Source organism: Vulpes vulpes, chromosome 14, assembly GCF_048418805.1.
Source record: "Vulpes vulpes isolate BD-2025 chromosome 14, VulVul3, whole genome shotgun sequence".
Taxonomy (NCBI): domain Eukaryota; kingdom Metazoa; phylum Chordata; class Mammalia; order Carnivora; family Canidae; genus Vulpes; species Vulpes vulpes.
In genome coordinates, this window is record NC_132793.1 from 56236724 (window position 1) to 56249363 (window position 12640).

The 12640-nt window shown below is 36.9% G+C and overlaps 1 protein-coding gene and 1 non-coding gene across 19 annotated transcripts in view; one reads left to right on the top strand and one right to left on the bottom strand.

The window, feature by feature from the left end:
- PAM (peptidylglycine alpha-amidating monooxygenase) overlaps positions 1 to 12640 on the bottom strand; it is a 274294-nt gene that overhangs the window by 185830 nt on the left and 75824 nt on the right. The window lies entirely within an intron of this gene.
- LOC112915648 (U6 spliceosomal RNA) lies at positions 2796 to 2902 on the top strand. The gene has a single exon (XR_003234131.1). It is a non-coding gene; the product is annotated as a U6 spliceosomal RNA (small nuclear RNA).

The window sequence follows — 12640 nt, forward strand, 5'->3', positions numbered from 1 at the left end:
GTACATGAAAGTTGTGAGTGCAGCCAGGCTCCAAAGGATCAGGGAGAGGGTCAAGGGGAAAAGGCACAAGAAGGAAGGCTCAGCTCTTTCCTCATGAAGTGAGTGGCCTTCACCCCCTACCTCAGTGGTGCACCCACTGCTCTCTCACTACTTGCTAGTTGGGCTTATTCAGACTGAATGCTTTCATTTGTTCCAGTTGTTTCTTGTTCACCTTTTTCACAAGAAGGTAAGTTTCAAGAGCACAAGGAGCTGTATTTCCAGGCCCTGGTATAATGAATGCCTGGCATAGCATATCGTAGGCACTTGATAACATAGTTGAACAGAGGCATTAAATCAGTGAGAAAAGAGAAGTAAAGAGGAGGGAGGAAGAAGGAATGTGAAGAGTGGTCCACACAGAAAAGAACAGGATCAGGGAACAATGAGCCACTGTCTCAGATGGTACCCAGGGCACCGATCCCTAGGCGAACTGGGAAACCATTACCCAGCAGAATGTTCAAAAAGAACATTTTGAAAAGGCTATACCTATCATGTACTGCAAAAGCTTGTCAGAGCAGAAGCCAGAACGTCAACTGCATTCTACACATACTGCTATTTCAAGTGTAAAGTAAAAAAAAAAAAAAAAAAAAAAAAACTTTAATGGGGAGTATTATAATTGAGAGCTTATTCAAATAAGTACCTTTTCCAACATAAAATATTAATCTTTTCAATAATCATATTTGTAAGAAAGAAATAGAGCACTATTGTGTGAACCGTAAGTTCAAATTCCTTCCCTGAGCACTTAAGTTTTTTCAGTCATCACTATATTAATCTGCCTTCTTTGCATTTTACTGCTGTTATATTCAAAAATTCAATTTCCCAGACAAATGGCAATTCAGGAACACAATTCAAGTGATATATTATTCCCTTTGACTACAAAGGCATATTTTCCCATTCAGAGGTTTTTTTCATTCAAATCTGGCAAAAGCTGTTACATCACACAACATACATACTCTGCTTTCTCAACTACTGTAACGTAGAGCAATTTCTACAATTCCCTCGTCCTTTGTCTGAAATGCTGAAAATGTCCTTGAAATTCAAATTAAATCACAGAGAGAAGTTACTTGTTATTTTCTTTGACATTAACTTGAATATTTTAATTGTATTCGATGTATCTTGCAGGTTAAAAGTAAAATGTCACGAGCCTTGTTATTTAAATTCCATATATGAAAACCATCTCTGCCTTAAGTATTTTGACATACACAAGGCAACACTGTACCTAGTAACACTGCTTAGCAAAAATTAAGTATCTTTGGGTATTATAATTCTTCCTGGGTTTTTTTTTTTGAGGGGGGGATTGGGGGTTTCCCCCAGTTTTAGTACACTTTTTTCTACTTCATCGTTAGATATGTGAATCCTGCCAAAAGAAATGCTGGATTTAAAAGGAGAAAATGGTGTGTGTTCTTGTTAGATGAAGAATCTCGTCTGAACAATTTACAGACCCGATTCCAATAACAAGGAAGGTTTTTCAGCCTGACAACCCAGCCACCACCAATGATAGATATACTCTTTAATGAGCCGGCAGCTGAGTAAATTTCTTTAAGTGTACCCAAACCCCATCTTCCATGAATAGATGGTTATTGGTTATTGCTTAGCTTATACATATTCACAGAAGCCAATATGCACCCTCCTGAAAAGAGAAGGAACCAGCTGGATGCCTCTAGCCATGGCCTATAAACCTGGGGACTGCTACCCTTTCAAAATAGGCTATAGTGAGGGCTACGTGTGGCAAAATAGACATAGAAGAATGCTTTGGAAACTATAAAAATGCTGCACACACATACACAGGATTCATATGATCACAGTCATGACTCAAACAGTATGACGGATGTCACTGATTCCTCCTTCCCTTTCACGTAAGATCTGAGCTACAAGGGGAAAAATGCAGAGGCTGAAAAATATACAGAAGTGGTCCCTTTGCACGGGGGTGGGGGGGGGCTCTGTATACACCACAGGCAGCACTGAGCGCACAGTAAGTAGTTAGCTACCATCTTCTCATGCCTGGGGCACTGCAACTGCCTCCTAACTCAGCACCCTGCTTTTGCCCTCGCCACCTTATAATCTGTTCTCAATGCACAGCAATCATAGGGAGCCTTTAGGAAAGCAGCTCATATCTTGCTGCTTAACACCCCTTCATTTGGGTCGGAATAAAAGTGAGAGTCACCATCCTGGCATTCCAGGCCTTAAAAATCCAGCCTCTCTAACCCTCACCCCTCCTCATGGGTCCCTCCCCACTTCACCCTTTCCCCTGCTCCATGTCACCCAGGCACACTGGCCTTGCTATTCTTTACACAGGCGTCCTCCCACTTGCTCTTTCCCCTGCCTAGAATACTCTCACACCACATGTGTATCCATGGGGTTTCCTCCCTTGCTCAGTCCAGGTCTTTGCTCAATTGCCACCTTCTCCGTGAGCTCTTCGTTGACCTTGATATTTAGAATTGCAACCTTCCCATGCTCCTGGGATGACCCACCATCCTTTACTACTCCAAAGTATTCCATCTCATTACAATATGACCTATTTTTCTTATCACTTTAATTTCTGACTGTAAGCTCTATAAGAGCGGAGATTTTTGTACGCTTTCACTACTGTACCCCCAATATCTAGCATAGTGCCTGGCACAAAGCAAGACATCAGCAAATATTTGTAACAGATACACGACTTTCACAGATAGACATGCTTCAGCTACCTGTAAACCATTACAGTATTATAACAAACTCTTAGGAACTAAGGTTCAAGGGAAATGTTCCAAAAAGAAGGGCTGCTCATTTTGGCAGCACATATACCAAAATTGGAATGATACAGAGAAGATTAGCATGACCCTTGTGAAAGGATGACACCCAAAAAGCAGGGGGAAAACCTATACAAAAATGAGGGACAAAAGTGAGATTTTTAAAAATCATCCAAAACAAATTAATTGGCCTTAAACTCATGAGAGTTCCAACATACGCATAAAACATTTTACCTAATTAAACGGTCAATACAGAATTAAAAAACGAACACATAACAAAGCTTCTATTTCAGCCATTACTCTATAATGGCTTCTTGGATAATCATAAATTTAATGTAGGGTGTGTTCTCAGAAAATGTGAGCCCCTGGGGACAGGTGTGGGAACCCAGTAACCTTCACCCCATTAACTCTTGCCTCCACTCACTGGAATGTGAAGAAGCCAAGCTGCAAATTAGATACTCTTACAAGAAATGCTCATTTCTTTTATGAAACCAAATCCTGCAAACAAGATTTGACAAGAACTATGATTTTTACAGGACTAACCTTCCTGTGTCCTGGCATCAGACATACTTTTATGCCATTTACCTAAATGGCCACACCACCAGAAAAGTGGAGCTGTTGTTCCTATGGTGTTGGATTCCCCACAGTGTGTTCTTACCCTTCCCAACATCTGTAGCACGGGTGACCTTTTATAACAAGCTTGGTACTTTAACAATTTCTTGCCTGTCCATCTTGTTTCTACATGAGAGAGGCGTGAGGGCAGAAATCCTTGATTAATGAATACTCAGGGTAATGAGGATGGATCCAGTTATGACATCATCAAAGAAAAACAAGCAAAAAAAAAAAATGCATCTACATAACAAGTAGCACAGCAGTAAGCAAGCAACAGGGCCCCTACATTTCCTCAACTCCTAGAAGTCAACACAAAGGACTCCTGGCAAAGATACAATCCCCGCAACATGGGCCTGTAGGGACCTCAGCCTCCCATTTATTCATCTACAGTCGATGGAACATTATCATCTTTAGTTTACACTGTGAAGAAACAGTGGTCTGAGTGAGGTGACAAATGTTAAGTTGTGCAAGGCGACAAAATGTCTCAAAAGAAAGAAAAGACTTAATTCCAGGGCTCTCTGACTCAAAGCTTGTGCTCCTTTTGACTTAGCTCTGCCTCCCAATGGTCTGGAGGTGGTTATGTAGGCAGTTCTGTGGTTTGTGCACTTTCCTGTGAATGAGTTCCCCACAACTTATCCCTCCAAACTGTTCTTGCAAAGAAGCTGTATGTCTAATTATAGAATAAAGAGCAGGATGTAAGAATAAAAGAAAAGGAGGATAATATTTGGGAGGGAGAGGACATGCAAGCCCCTGAAACTATACTAGACTAGTTTGGTCCTGCCCTAGCTATGGGCATGGGTCAGTGTCAGGCCTGCCTTAAAACGATGTTAGCTCTGATAATATTTCAGTATTCTTGTTTTTTTTTTTTTAAGATTTTATTTGTTCATGAAAGCCAGAGAGAGAGAGAGAGAGAGGCAGAGAAACAGGCAGAGGGAGAAGCAAGCTCCATGCAGGGAGCCCGATGTGGGACTCGATCCCGGGTCTCCAGGATCATGACCTGAGCTGAAGGCAGGTGCTAAACTGCTGAGCCACCCAGGGATCCCTCAATATTCTTGTTAAAAGAAATTACTGTATATCCCCAAATAATCAGTACATTGCTAGGTAGGTAAAGGAGGACTCAATTATCAAGACAGAGAGAAGTTTGGCAAGTTGTAATCATGGTTCAATTCAGACATTTATCAACCTTTCAGGTTATAAAGAACTACTGGACAAAAGAAGTAAAGGGAACAGCCCTGAGACCATCTTTAAAGTCTGGGTTTCAAGGTAATGTAGAACTTTAAGCCCACTGGCTACTAAGGCAGAAAGAGGAAAACACAGCGCACGCCACAGGAAAGGTGGATGACTGGAAGGAAGGGTAGTGTGTGTATAAGAAGAAGAAAGAGAGAGAGAAAGAGAGACAGATTAGTTCCTACAAAAAATGATAGTTATATCAAAATGCCCAAATTTCACTTAGCATCTTAACATAACTTACAAACTGTACCATATTAGCATAGCAATTGATTTTTTCCAGTTAGAGTGAAGACTACATGGGGGAAGGGTTACCATATTGTTAGATATTTACTGTGTGCTAACATTGCTACCCAGGGAAAAACACACACTACATCCACTGGTCTCAAAAACTGTATGAAATAGGGACGCCTGGGTGGTTCAGTGGTTGAGTGTCTGCTTTCAGCTCAGGTCATGATCCCAGGGTCCTGGGACCGAGTCCCACATCAGGCTCCCCACATGGAAACTGCTTCTCCCTCTGCCTGTGTCTCTGCCTCTCTCTCTCTCTGTGTCTCTCATGAATAAATAAATACAAGCTTTAAAAAAAGAGAGAGAAAAAAACTGTATGAAATATAATCACATTATTCATAATATCACAATCACTTTTAGCTATTGATAATTTATTTTCTACTTCACACATACAGATACATACATGTTTTGGCCATTAGCTAAAAATAATTCAAGCTAATTCTCTAAAAATGTAATCCATGTTGAAATGTGTCCTTAAAAAAGGCTGATGGCATACTTTGTAAAACGGAGCAGTAACAAAGGGTCACACTTAAAAAATATGCATATGAAGCTACATTTCTCTTTCACACATCTTGTCTGCAGTTTCAAAATTGAATAATAAGCATGATATTTTTAACAAGGTAATGTTCACTTCCTTTGCATATAATAAAAATGTCAGAATCTTAACTTTTCATGCCTACATAATGGATTAGAAGGTTATAAAGACGTATTCAATATAAAGGTTTCCATGAGTTTTACAATAAAATGACCAGGAGAAATGAAAATGAGATTAGAAACCGAAAGAACTAGGTTCTAGTCCCAGCTCTGCCACAAACTGTGTGATCTTGATCTAACTGAAGAATGTCAAATCTATGGCCTCCAAACAGTCACAACCCCAAATGACCAGAGTTGACACAGAAGTTAAAACTGACCCATCCCTAGGCCAGTACCTTAACTACCCTGAGCTTCATATTCTAAACTATAAATTGAGATAGTTGGCTTCTGAGTTCCCTTGCGAACCTGACACTCAGATTATATATATAAAAAAAAAAAGCAGAGTCAGAAGTCTCACAGCTGATGAGCATCATTCCTCTAAAATCTGTGAGACTGCTTTAGGCCCTCCATTTTTTTCAAAGCAAAAATGCTTAATTTGCTATGTACAGTATTTTTAATTAGTAGAAGATGAGTGTATGCCAACTGGACATAAGCCTGGGTTACATGCAAATATTTACCACCAGACTGAAAGAACTCTATATATGTTGCTAGACCAGTGGACTACTGACATGATATAAGGCCAGGACCCAGAAAGAGGGACCAAGTACATTCTTTCTAGATTCTGAGATTTCTAAAGGGAATATACACACACAATCCGCATACATTTGGATAAGATATAAGATATATTTAGAATTATTTCTCCCAGGTATGATTTTCTAAAAACAACAACAGCAACAAAAAAAAAACCTGTCTGCTAATTTTTGATTCTTTTAAAGACTATATATAAAAAACCCAAAAGGGATTGTTTGTTTGAATAAATATATACTCAAATATATTCCCAAAATTTAGCAACTTTAATTGTTAATTATAACCATTAATAGCTTAGCCTTAAAAAAAATGAAATAAAGATTAGCTTATATTGAGATACACAGAAAATGCTTTACACATATGATTTTCAGCCAAAATTCAGAGTTCCTAAACTCCATCACAGGAGTCACATCTTTATATTAGTAATAGCTTACTTCTACTGAGCACTTAGCATGTGCTAAAGCTCTTTGAATTGCTATATATCTTTGAGTCTTTAAAATAACCCTATGAGGTAGGAATTTCTTATCTGCAAATGTAGTTGATTTAAGTCATACATATTTTCAGCCGATGCTGACAGCCATATTATACTACCTTGGAGATTACATAGTTTCATTCTTCTTTGTCTTCTTCTTTTTAATAAAAAGCAAACAAAGAAATAACCAATGATGAATATCAAGGCTGCGGCTGCAGTCAGCATATACGCATGAAGCTGACCAAACCCAAACCCCAACTCAAACCCAAACCCAATCATCTGCATTTCCATCTCTGGCTACTATGACCTAGGAACTAAACTTACTAAACTAGGAAATGCCTTCTCGATGCCACACACTGTTAGATGCAATTCCATCTCATGAAACCCTTACCACTACCCTAGATCTGTATTACCAGCCCCACCTTACAGATGAGAAGATTGAGGCTCAGAATGGTCAAGGAACTTACACCAGGCAGTCAGAGAGCGAGTAGTAAATCAGGACTCTGATGCCAAAGTCCTTATTCCCTACGGTGTACCCCAGGGTTTCTCCAGCACAGTCACAACTCATATACAAGGTTATGATCAGAAGCCATCAGGACAAGGTAAAGCTATAGTCAACACCATATATTGAAGATGAAAGGGAAATGAATAGAACATTTTTGAAAAAAAATGAGCACAATTTCAAAAGAAAAATATTACAACAACTATCAGGTCAAAGTTTGCTATACAATAATACTTGCTGTCTAATCTAAATTTCTCAATGTAGTACAAGGCTAGTATTTATATTAAACTCAAGTGATCTTCAAAAGATATTGTAATTCCAATTTTATAGTTCACTGGAATCCTAGCTATTAAAAAATATGCTTCACAAAACAGACTTGGTATATTTTGATTTTTAGGCATTTTCTCAAAGTAATAATATTTGTTTATAATGTTCAGTCATTATTCATGTTAGGATATAATTAACAGTAAAAGGGAATAAAAGCATTAGAATTTGATCAGGAATATGTTATACAGCAAGTTTACTAAGATTTTATCTTGTTTTCTTTTCCAAGGATCATAATGTCTCAAGATACCTGTATTATCCTTCTGGGGAAGTAAAAGATGGCTTGCTGAAAGAGGATAGGGAAGAGAAGAACCCAACACTTCTTGACTTTTATTCCTTTTTTTTTTTTTTTTAAGATTTTATTTATTTATTCATGAGAGACACAGAAGGAGATAGAGAGGAAGAAACACAGGCAGAGGGAGAAGCAGGCTCCATGCAGGGAGCCAGGTGTGGCACTCGATCCGGGTCTCCAGGATCACACCCTGGGCTGAAGGCAATGCTAAACCTCTGAGCCACGGGGCACCCGGACTTTTATTCCTTTTATATTAAAACTAACTGACTCAGAAGGTTTTTAAAGTATCAAGCGCTATGCTTAAACTGAAAATATTTCTTAATATATTTTTATCTTGAAATAATAAAAATTAAGGACATTAAAAGGAAATTTCTTCATGTATGGTTGAACAGCTTATAAAAGCATCTATGGATCACTGTATTCTAAATTCAGCTTACTCATCACATTCCTTCAATGACACTATCATTGAAGAACAAAGACCAGGAGCAACTAATTTTAACTTCCTCCAAACAGAGTACTTTCTGTTAAAGCCTCTGAATTTCCTGATCCAGTAGAAAGAAGTCTGCCATCTATGTTTTCCATTCCAAGAGTGTCAATTACATTATAAAACCTGTTAAAGAGCATAGGATTACTAGCTAGGACATTTAGAAACAAATTTGTATCTGTAAGGATTGTAGTCCCAACAGAGTGTTAATCCCATTACCTAAGGAAAGGTTTGAGGTTGACTCTCTAAATGGATTGTAAGAGGCAGGCAATCACTGGTGCCTCTCAAACATGTTCTCTGCAAAGGGCACCAAGAGCTCACAGGGGCTTCAAATGTTTTCTCATTGCAGAATTTCTTTTTAAAAATTGACCCGATATCTATAGAGTCAAAAAAGCTTCCCTTATTTTATGCCAGATACACCAACAAAACGATTTAAATTGTAATTAATTATGGCACACTGTAAATGATGAAAAAAATCCTGGACATCCATTCCTCTTTTAAAGTCTCCTGCATCAGAGAGCTAAAAAATTACATACAGAGGGGACATTATGTCTTCAGGAAGAAAGCTGCTCATTCTACATAAATTCTTAGTTTAAAAATTACTCTAATTTACAAGGAAGTGTGAACAGTAACAAATCTTGAAAATAAGTGAAAATAAGTGAACAAATCTTGAAAATAAGTGAAAATAAGGACCTACTAGAATAGACTTCAAATATCTTAAAATAAAATTATATGACATTATTTTTAAATCTCCAGATGACAATAGATTTGTAGACACTTAGCAAAAATAGTAAGTTATAACAGCAAGTAACATTTCTGAAGCTTCCTACTTTGTAACAGTTTGCAAATATTGGATTTTTTTCTTTATTTTAAATCATGAAAAACATGGTTTTATTGGGTTAAGTAATTTATCCAAAACTACAATTCTAGAAAGCACTAAAGTGAGAATTCAAATCCAGGCTTTGCTATTCATAAATCATTTTCACAATCTCATCTCTCATAAGACTCTAACCCTAGAAAGTAGTTTATTTCCATATTTACCCTTATTACCTGTGGTGTGAAATTGAGACTCAAAGAAGTTCCATGACTTGGTCAAGTTCACACAGCCTATACTCTTGGAACTTGAATTCTGGGCTACATTAAATGGGTCTCCTGGCACCACATTAGATGGTCTTTCCAGCATATCATGCTGCTGTTAAAATCTGGCATTAGATATTTGATCTCCTACAAAAGCAAACAGTAAATGGCCAGGTTCCTATTAAACATGCCATTGATTCTCTTCTGATTCTGTTCTCTTAAACTATTAAGGATATACTTGATTTAGGTAATATTTAATTCCTTACCCAAGACTTAGATCTAAATTTTGCAATGTTGAACAAAAGATAACAGCATTATAGAATCTAAAAACCACTTGTATCTAGGGAGATCCATTATCTGAGGTTTCTTCTCAGAAGTCCTATACAGGAAGGTTTGATGTTTAAAATAAAATTATTAGCCATTTAATTCACATATTTGAGGATGGCTTAAATTAGATCCTTACATTTTCTGATAACTTGCACAAGAGGCTGACATGTTACCAGTCGGGAGCCTGAGAGCTCCCAAAGAGCATCATTGCTCAAGAAGAAAAAGCATTTGCTCTCCAGCTGTTGAGCTTCTTGAGCCTTAGAAAGCCCACAGAGGCCTTCTATCAAATAGGTACCCATATCGGTAGTGAGTAATTTCTTATTCCTGACCATTTCAGCATCTGACACAGTCTGAAGAAGTCTAACTTGCCACCCAGACATAGGTTTTTAGATCAGCAACAATATGCTAACTACATGGACTAGAACACAAAAGTGTTTGTTTATAAAAAGCCCTATTCCATAAAGTTTATATTTCTTAATAAAAGAATAAAGGTCAAAAGGGCTCATAAAATTTTAAGCATTTATTTCTACTCCCATAAAACTGTATTTAACAATTCTAAAGCTTCCTTTTCCTTGTGGAAGAGAAACAAAACATTTAACAGGTATTAAGCAGGAAGCATTCCGACTTCACCAATACAGTGGTTACAGCAAAACAGTAAACTTAATAACAGGAAAAGTATCCAGATGCCAGCTATCACAGTTATATATGGCACCAATTAATTACACTCAGCTTTTTAATATCGTAAGTGTTGGGAAAATATTTAAAGACTAAAACTTGGAGGATTCTATATTTGGTGTGAGGGAGTTTAAATACACAGCGACTATTCATCCTAGTGACTATAACAAATGACAACTTCCATTTGGGCAGAAAATGAATAAGATAAAGCACTGTAGCTAGAAAGTTTTGCCTGGATTCATTATAAAGTTCTATTCTCCATAGGTCTATTAAAATGGTGTAAGAATAAATACTACATATTTGGAAATGTTTGCAGAACCCTTCTCCAATGGAATATCTATTTGGTTTCACAAGCTATGCTCATGAACACTTGTCTCTTATTTTCCTAAATATTTATGAATAACATAGTCTTTAACTCAATAGCATTTTTCTTGGCATCGCGCTTCTTCCAGATGCAGCATCAAGTATGGTCTTGAATTAAGGATCAAGTAGCATTTTTAATGCTGCTTTTCTAAACCATCTGCTAGTTTTGTAAGGTTTTAATAAACCAAATGTCATCTTAAATGTTCCCATTTCCAATGCTCCTAACCACAATAAGATAAAGTGTTAAGTTAAATTAATGCCTAATAGACTAGGAAAACACAAAGAAAAAACTAAGTAATGAAAGTTTAAGTATTTTTCTTCTAAACAGAGAAGGAGGCATAACTGCTATCTTGTTCATGGTCAGGGTCTATTGGATATATAGCTAGTTCCCTTTCAGTAACTGGATTACTCCGAATTTAGACTCTGCTCTATAAAGTATATGTGAGAATAGGTCTATTAAAAACTAACCTACAAGCATGGAATATAAAGATTTATGGTAAATTTAAACTCAGGATCATTGGAGTTTAAAGCTTGATTCTGGATCATTCAGTTTCTTTCTTCATGGCCACTGTTAGAAAAAAAAAAAATGCCCATAGAAAAAGAAAGGATCCATATGCTCTAAGACTACTTGGTTTTAATTGTTCTCTAAGATTGTAGTTTGACATCTGCTCCAATGCTCCTTCCAGGAAGCAAGTCACAGATGTAAGAAAGAATCAATCAACCAGTTGTTCAGTCTTTCCTGTCTAATTATTTCCCACATGAAAGTTCTAAGTGATGGTCATATACTTAAAATGAAATGTTCTAAAGAGAAAACAAATATTTTAGGCCTTGATTTTAAAATTAGGGGATTGATATACCATTAATTTCTACATATATAATATATATATATATATATATATATATATATATATATATATATATACACATACATATATATGCATATTTTAGAGACAGAGAGAGAGAGAGAATCTTAAGCAGGCTCCACATCCAGCTTGAAGTCCAAAAGCAGGGCTCAATCTTATAATCCTAAGAGCATGACCTGAACCAAAATCAAGAGTCAGATGCCCAAATGACTGAGCCACCCAGGAGCCCCACTACTTACATTTTTAAAAATATATTTTTTAATTTTCCTGTAACTCTCGTCCCTAAAGTCAGGTAAGATTTTGTAGCAACTTGTGACTGTTTCAATCCAATGCTGCTAAATATACATCATGATTTTATTCTGATCTGTAACAACCTCCCATATTCCTAAAACTCTCTGATTTGACAACATAAGTTTGAGAGATCTAATTCTAAAGTAGCTAATGCTTTTTCCTTATATCCTCTCTATCTCCTCTGTAATTCTACACTTGTCATTCTCTTCTCCACCAAAGTTTTCTATTTCAAAGAGATAACTTTTGAGAAATCTTTTATTCTCCATATCGTACAATTCTGTGGAAATATTCTCTATAACATCCATTTGGAAAAGTTTAAGTATTCATTAGTCAGAAAGTACACAAGGATAGCAATGGGAAAACAGCAATTTGGCTAACCAAACAATAAATTCAGTAAATTCAAAAACAGAAAAACAGTAAATTCAAACTACTAATGGTGTCCTTAAATTATATTATACATACAATCCACTGTATTTTGTGACCGTGTTAAGAGAAGCTTAACAAATTAAATGTAAATATTGACGATACATTACAGCTTTTGTAACCTGGTTTTGGCATTCAGATTTTAATCAATGAACCTAAAAAAATTGGAAGTGATTCTGGGCTTCTGTTCACTGCAGAGAGACCCTGGTGTTAATGCCCACTTGGGGATTCATTCACCTTGGGGCTTAGAATCTAATCTGGCCTCCCGCTGAACTACAAAGAATGGAGCTTTTGAAATTTTTACAGGGTCCCTTAGACACATGTTTATTTTCTTCATAAAGTTTTCTAATCCTACTTCTTTCATCCCCATGACT